This window comes from Lutra lutra, chromosome 8, assembly GCF_902655055.1.
Source record: "Lutra lutra chromosome 8, mLutLut1.2, whole genome shotgun sequence".
In the NCBI taxonomy this organism is placed as follows: domain Eukaryota; kingdom Metazoa; phylum Chordata; class Mammalia; order Carnivora; family Mustelidae; genus Lutra; species Lutra lutra.
Genome location: NC_062285.1, coordinates 39,411,017 through 39,418,896, shown reverse-complemented (window position 1 = coordinate 39,418,896; position 7,880 = coordinate 39,411,017). Strand labels below are relative to the sequence as shown.

At 44.5% G+C, this 7,880-nt stretch overlaps 1 long non-coding RNA gene across 1 annotated transcript; it reads right to left on the bottom strand.

The window, feature by feature from the left end:
• Nucleotides 1–3,437: 3,437 nt before the first annotated feature.
• LOC125107138 (uncharacterized) lies at nt 3,438–7,461 on the bottom strand. The gene is made up of 3 exons (XR_007129467.1): nt 5,860–7,461; nt 4,309–4,474; nt 3,438–3,823 (listed from the first exon to the last, which is right to left on the bottom strand). It is a non-coding gene; the product is annotated as an uncharacterized LOC125107138 (long non-coding RNA).
• Between the last annotated feature and the right edge of the window lie 419 nt (nt 7,462–7,880).

The window sequence follows — 7,880 nt, the reverse complement described above, 5'->3', positions numbered from 1 at the left end:
CCTCTAGACTTAGCTTGTCCTCAGGCAGTTCTTTTGACAACTCTTTTCAGACAGGACTGCTGTTATCCCCAAAGAACACATGAGAACACAACAACACAAAGAGCTACCCAAATGAGAGAGTCAGGCTTCAAATCTGGGATGCTTTATTCTACAGCATGACCTTTTAAAGAGGTTAACCAGATTCTGTGAATAGAACAAGTGGTTCTCAAACTTAACACAGTGGAATCATCTGGGGAACTTTAAAAATACCAGTGCTTTGGTTCAAACCCCAGACAGGATGCTTTGATGAGGTCTGCCATTAAGATTTTTTTTTTCTTCTAATTTTCTAGTTGATTCTAATGTGCAGTCATGGTTGAGGACAATTTGGATAAGTATACATGGAAAAGATGAAAGGACCCACAGAAAAAGAAGGTCCCTAAATTATAGAAAGGACCCCCCAAAACTATAGGAACCCTCCCAGTATGGAAAGGTCCAATGCTCGCACACCTCTCACACACCTTGACAGCCACAAAGTTCTTGAGAGTGAAAATGCGCCGCTGATGGTTGAACCAGCATACAAAGGTTGGAATGGGACTCTTGGGAAGGACTATTAATTGGAAAAGTTATCTAGCTTTGTGAGATGCCCCAGAGAAGTGCATTTCCTGCCACTAGAAGGGTTCAGTCAGAGTAATCATTTGGCATAGCTGTTGCAGGGGAATTGCAAACCCTAGAAGGTTGAACAAGACCTCGAAGGTTCCATCCATCCCATGTGGTGGCTCGAGAATTGTCTCCTTTCATTTCTGAGCCCTCCAGGAGGTGAAGACCATGTAGTCGCTCAACTTCAGGAGCCGGTCAACCCTTCATGGCTTCCCCAAATCCCATAGCCCTGCCATCAGGGTACAGTGTCTCTTAACTTGCAGACCATGCTGTCTGGGAAAGCCCAGACTCTGGCTCATTCAAATATGATTGCTACAATAAAAGATGTATAAGCTATGTCATGTGGCTTCTCCTTCCTCCTCCTAGGAGAACCTCACATGTGGCCTGGGCTTACATATGGCCACAGCACGCTGCAGTGAATCCATGGCTCCTCAAGAATCAGGCCACAGACGTGATCCATCACCACCTCATGGCAGCTCACCCAGCAGTGTTCTTAGTGTCTTCTGGGCCAGATGGGAGCCACGCCAAGGCTGCAGCAGCCAGCTAGCTACCTGGCTGAGCCTCCATCCATCCCCACACCTGGGCAGTTCTCCTGCACAAAAGCCTCTGCAGTCCTATTTCTCCCTAATGCAAGGGCTCGTTATTTCTTAAATTACATCCCAAAGGACAACTTGCCAGAATGTCACCAGCACCTGCAGAGTTTGGGTTTCTTTTCCCTTTCCTTTGTCCATTAAAACCAGAATGTTATTTCTTTCTTGCTCTGATCATGTCTGAATAAATCAATTCCTTGTTGTTTTGTGCTGGATATGAAAGTGTTTGGTTTCATTATTTATTCTAACAATACTTGAGAGGCATTTTCTCAGTAGGTTTACATTAATAGCTTAATCGTTGGTGTTCTATACCCCTAAAAAAATTGAATACCATTGTTACCTGCCTTTCTTTCAGGGTGAGGAGGACTCAAAAAGACATCTAGGTTTTCTCGGTGACCTATGATGGAACAGAACCTTCTTCAGAGAAGGGCCCTGGAAGAGGAATATAGTAGCAGAAACATAAAGATACTTAAATAGTCCTTCTAAAATGCTATCACAATAGAAATTGGCTTTTTCCTCTTGGCAGAAGTTGTATACTCCACTTCTTCCCTCTTTTTTCAAAACTTTCATAAAGACACCCTTTTCTGGAAAGTTCCTCCTGAATCTTCCAAGGCTAACTAGAAAGCGATTCCATTTATCCAGTCCAGTAGATCAATGCACATTTGCTTCCATTAGCCCTTATATTAAGTACTAGGATCCAAGCACTGTGCTAGGCATTCTGGACTAAAAGATGAAAGGACTATACCTATCTTGATGATACCTCTTCTCCCAGGAAAAGTTGGTAATGGATTCAGGTCCTATCAAGATATAGGATTGGTTCTAATAGGTTAGATATAGCTATAATCATTGGTTTATGGTCATGTAGGCCCTGCAAAAAAATATATCTATTGATATGGACAGAGAGATCCTGGAGGCGATAGGGTCTGGATCAGAAACATAGTAGCCTCCATGCAAGTAAAGCTGGGGACACACTCTCTCTCAAGATTCTAAAGTTCCTGTGTGCCTCTGCAACTTTTACGGGTAAAAATTTTTCAGCCTTGTCCCTGTCCCAGATACATTATATACTGATGTCACTTGAGGCATGACACATTACGGCCTGCCCTAGGGCAGGGCTGATCTCTGGTGTCTCAGGGATAACCCCACCTGAAAATGCACAACGTATGGAGGTAGCTGAACAAAACTGTGCGAGATTCCATCTGTCTCCTTTCTGGGCCATTTCACCACCCTTATCTCTTTCTTCTCTTCCCAGAGGAAAGAGCTTTGTGGTCTTACAGCCCAGTAGGTTAACCTCTCTCCATCTGTGGGAAAATGGCTTAATGGTGATCTCGCCCTGACAGAAGGGTGTGACAATAAAATGAGCCGGTGTAGATGAAACATCTAACATGGTTCCTAGGAAACAGCATTCTAATAAAAGTCAGTTTCCTTCCCAGCATCTCATCATACAAGACCATGTATCTACCTACATCAGCTAAGACACAGCACCATGTGGAGAAAGAGTGTCACTGCAGGGGTCAACAGACCCGTGCCCTAGTCCCAGCTCCAGCATTAAATGGGTGGGTGGCTTTGAGAAAGTCACTTTACGTCTTGAGCCCATTTCTTAAAAAGAGGAGGTTTGCAGGAGACAAGCTCTACATCCCTTTTCTGCTTTGTCATTTTATGCATGGTGTAAACTATGAATCTAATCACACCCATCACAACGAAGACTGGTCACATGCATCTGAAACCAAAATTCAACTCTGATGGCCAAAACAAAGGCTGAGGAGTAGTAGATCAGCCTCTCCCTCCCACTCATAAGAGTGACTGAGTGGAAAGTTACATTCCTGTCGGGTCAGAGATTTACAAAAGAGACTTGTAGATAATGTTCCTTACAATGTTCCTTCCAGCACTGGGCTATCATTAGGGCTTTCTAGAGGTCAAAAGGAGTCCCCCTCTTTTTTTCTTAACAGCATTTCCTAATTCTAGCAGCCTCAAAGACTATAGCCAAACAGTCATTATAAATGGTCATCACTTCATTTCTCCAACACTTCTCAGGGGATAGAGCTCAATGGGAGAACCAGCGATTTTATTTTTTTAGATTTTTATTTATTTAGTTGAGAGAGAGAGTGAGCAAGAGAGAGCACATGAGCAGCGGGGAGGGACAGAGGAGAGGGAGAAGCAGACTCTCCACTGAGTAGCGACTGGACTCCAGCCGATCCCAGGACCCCAAGATCATGACCTGAGCTGAAGGTGGGTGCTTAAGCGACTGAGCCACCCAGATGCCTGTACCAGTGAATTTCGTGGCAACACAGGCTCTCAGATTGTAGTCAGCAAAACCCCATCAAGTCTCAATGGTCCATATCGACGCCTGAATGTGGCAAATCAGCAGATTATCCAAAAATCACTTCTCTTTGAGTGATTTTATGTATCCAGGTACACTCAAATAGAATTTCTACCTGTCTAATGATTCTTGGCTCCGAAACGTATTCCAATTAACATTCCGTCTCACAGTACACAGTAGTGGTCACAGATGATGGTCCAGAAAGCAGTGAGCTGAGTTGCTGGAGAAGCAGCCACAGTCTTCATCTTACCAGGACGAGTCCACTCTATGGTTAATTTACCTGCGGGAGAACAAAAACAAATTATCGTCCTAACACACCTGTCTGAGTCATGGATTATTCAAGTTATTCCACAGGAAAAACAACATAAGGGTTAGGTGATGTTTTAAAAAAATCACATGGCAAGGGAAGAGTGGCTTCCATTTCTTGGACCATCCAGGTATGCTTTTAATTCAAATGCAGCTGTGGCTTCCCAGAGGGAAGAGCTTTCCTCTCCTGGGATGAAAACACTGCTTGCAAAGAAGACAGCTAAGAGCTGTCTCTTAGTCTCTTATGCCTCACAGAAGGGAGAAGGAGCCTGGTGACTTCAGAATAGTGACTTCAGGCCAAGTGCCCACTCCAGACCAGGCACTGTGCTAAGTGCATTCTGCAAACTACCCACCGAGTCCTCACACCGCCCCCGGAAGTTAGCTACATCTTCGCCCCTGTTTTATAGAACAAGAAAGGACAGCTCAGAAAGGTTAAAGAGCTGTGCTCAAGTCACAAACCTGGTAAGGGGTTGAAGACTGCTCAGAGCCCATGTCTTTCTGACTCTACCAGTGGAAGGAGCCCAGACCTCAGAGCCTCACAGACCTGGTTTTCAGTCCACATTCTTACATTTTAACTCTGACTTTGGGCACATGGCTTCACTTCTTGGAGTCCTTAATTTCCCATCTGCAAAAAATAAAATAAAATAAAATAAAAATAAAAGGTGGGCCTGATAAAACCTACTCCAGGGTTGTTATAAAGTGACTGACCCAGAATGAGGCTCACTGTAGACCTCAGTAAAGGGGTGTGATGGTATACAGCATGTGGCCGGATGTGATCGACTTAACTCAGCAAAACTTCACCTGCTGTTATGTTATTCTCCAGCACAGGCACAAGTATAAAAAGTACACCCCACTCCCAGAGGCCAGAGTATCTGTCAGCCTGACAATGAATGGCTCTAGACAGAGTCACTCCATCGAAATGGCACCTATCAACCTGTATTCTGCTGCGGTTCTTCCTGTCACATCCACTTAGTAAGTGCTTTGCGTGGGGTCAGTCCGGGTTGCATACCACACTTGCAGGTATGGAGGATGTTGATTTTTTATTTAACTTCTGGAAAACTCCGCTTATTCAGTAGCCAAATCAGCCACACAACTACATCAGGACCTAGTTAATGCATGCTGAACAAATGTGAGATTAATCACAGGAAGGAAGGAAAGACCCGGAACTTTAGCAGGTGGATGGTGGAGGAAGAAGGGAGAGAATGATACCAGAACAACTTTACATGTATGCCCTGGCTCTTTTCCAGCCTGCAAAGATAGCCTTTTCTCTCTTTCTCTCTCTTTCTTTCTTTCTTTCCTTCCTTCCTTTCTTCCTTCCTTCCTTCCTTTCTTTCTTTCATCCTTCCTTCCTTCCTTCCTTCCTTCCTTCCTTTCTTTCTCTCTCTTTTTCTTCCTTCCTTCCTTCCTTCTTTCTTCCTTTTTGTTTTAAATCTTTTAAAAATCTGTATGTTTTCCTCCTGGCCCATAAACCAGACCCTGGAAGTTTCGGGTTGTGGTTTCCTGCTGGGAGGCTCTGAACAAATCTTGTCTTCTTCCCTGTGCCTCATTTTATCTCAAGTTTTAAGACCAGACTGGGCTTTTCCTTCCTTCTAGTGTTTGGATGATAGAGTCTCTGACACTGTTCTTCTTACTGCCCTTTCCCAGACTGAGTTTGGAATAAACTTTCCAGTCCTCTAGAATCATGACCTAAATTTGGGTGGGTAAGAAAGAGGGAGATTAGACCAGTGAGCTACTGGACTTTTCTCTAATCAGAACAAAGGTCTTCTTTCCCTGGCCCTGGGATCAGAGTTTGTTTTTGTCTATTGGCATGCCAGGAAGGGTTCAAATGATGTAGTAGGAACTCCAGTATAACCAGGCCACTCCAGCCTGTGTCACACTAAATAAAAATCACCCAAACTTCCTCTTCTTAGGCCCTCTTGTTACAGAGAATCCCTTAGCACCCTCTCCCTTTACAAAGACCCTCCCAAGGCTTTCCAGGAGACCCTGTAGGACCACATCATATGTACTCACATTGAGTCTCTTCCTCCTCTTTCTTCTGCATTTCTGGCTTCCCTTAGCGCATATTCACTGACTTTGAGGGGGCTCTTAGGAGACTTGCCGTTGCCCATGTCGACAACATCCCTCATGAGGATGCTGACAGCTGCACCAGGACTGTTATCTTCCAGCATACCCAGCAACTTCCGGATGTCATGAAATGCAGGAGTAGATTCACTGAGCCCCCAAACCCACTCTTTGCATTTTGTGTCTCATCAAGCCTCTTGGAGAAACTGCCCCTCTGCTTCCGGTCTGAACTCTTCCATTGTTCTACAAGGGCACAAAGGCCAGTGTCAGGGTAGCCGGATGACATACCATCCCCTCTCTTGTTCAGTTTCTTCATCCCTTGTCTTCTACCCACAGAAGAGTAGTACAAACTCCTCTTTTCTTCAGCCATAAACAAAAGTATCCATGGAGGTCCGCTCATGCAAATGAAGCCTTGAAGTAGAGGTGGGGGTCTGGTTTCAACTAAGTCTCAATACCCATTACACAGAAAGCCCTAACCTGGACACCCTCTGATGGCAGAAGGGTGTGGGCAGCACAGTCTTTCCCTTTGGGATTCCAAACATTTGTTCATGCCTTGAGAAGGGAATTTTTCACCAACGTGTCTGGGCCATGTTCTTACATATTTAATTGGATAGGTAAATAGCATTTATGGAATGCCTACAAAAGGGTGGACTCATTCTCACATCCATCCCAACTTCGTCCTCCTATTTCAGTGAATTCTGAAATCTCTCTGCCTCTGCTTCCCCTCCACACTGTTGGTTATTAACGCTCTTGGAGAAACAGGCCTGGCAGTTTCTTAGCTATCAACTGTTGGTGGCCTTCCCAGAGGTATTTACATTTCAAGAGGAGACTCTGGAAGTCTACCTCACCTCCAAGTTACAAAAGAATGAATCTCTAATGGTGGAAGGTCAAGCATCAGTGACAGACTGGTGGGAACATGATTTGTGGAAGGTCACCATGCCCTCTATAGAATCATTACACTTATTTCATTCTTCTTCCTGCCAGTGAGTTCTGGCCTGGCTTACAGGCTACGGAGAAAGCATGGAACTAGCTCCTTGTGGGGGAAAAGCACTGAACTTGAATAGGGAGACTCAAATTCTAGCTCCACTTCTGTCACAAGTTACTGAAGACCCTGGGGTGGAGAGGTGTCAAGACAGAGACCTCTGAGTAAAAGGAGGGGGTGACTAAGGCTCGTTTCTGCCCTCACAGCCCTTTGTAGTTCTGGTTTTTCTCTCTTCCTCTGTAATGTGAGGAGTTTGGACCAGCTGAATTCATGGGTCACTTTCAATTCTTTCATCCTATTTGGTGAACCCTGTGGCTGGAGTTCAGAGAAGAGATGCTGTCCCCAGGAAAAAATATTAGGAAAGTTTGTGCTCCAAAGTCTCAGGTACGTGGGCCTTAAGAATACCCAAACCTACCTATCTTCGTAGTTGTTTTTGTTTAGGGGGGGAAAAAAAGGCAGGCTTTAAATGTCACCTTGAGGAGCTCAAATGCTCATGGTCTCCTGTTAGAAATCATCTGTTTTAAAATACTTTGTCTGCTTAGTGAAATAAGCCAAGCAGAGAGAGTCAATTATCCTATGGTTTCACTTATTTGTGGAGCATAAGGAATAACATGGAAGACATTGGGAGATGGAGAGGAGAAGTGAGTTGGGGGAAATCGGAGGGGGAGAAAAACCATGAGAGACTGTGGACTCTGAGAAACAAACTGGCGATTTGGGGAGGGGGGTTTGGGAATGGGGTGAGCCTGGTGGTGGGTATTATGGAGGGCATGTATTGCATGGAGCACCGGTTGTGGTGCATAAACAATGACTTTTGGAATGCTAAAAAAAAAATTAAATTAAAAATTTTTAAAATTTGCAAAAAAATAAAATGAAATACTGTGTCTACGCTAGAATTGCAGAAAAGATCTGTCTAGCTGGAAGTTTACAGAGAAACATGTCAGCTAGGGTTATCCAGGCGCATGCTATGGCCAGGCTGGTGAAATGCATC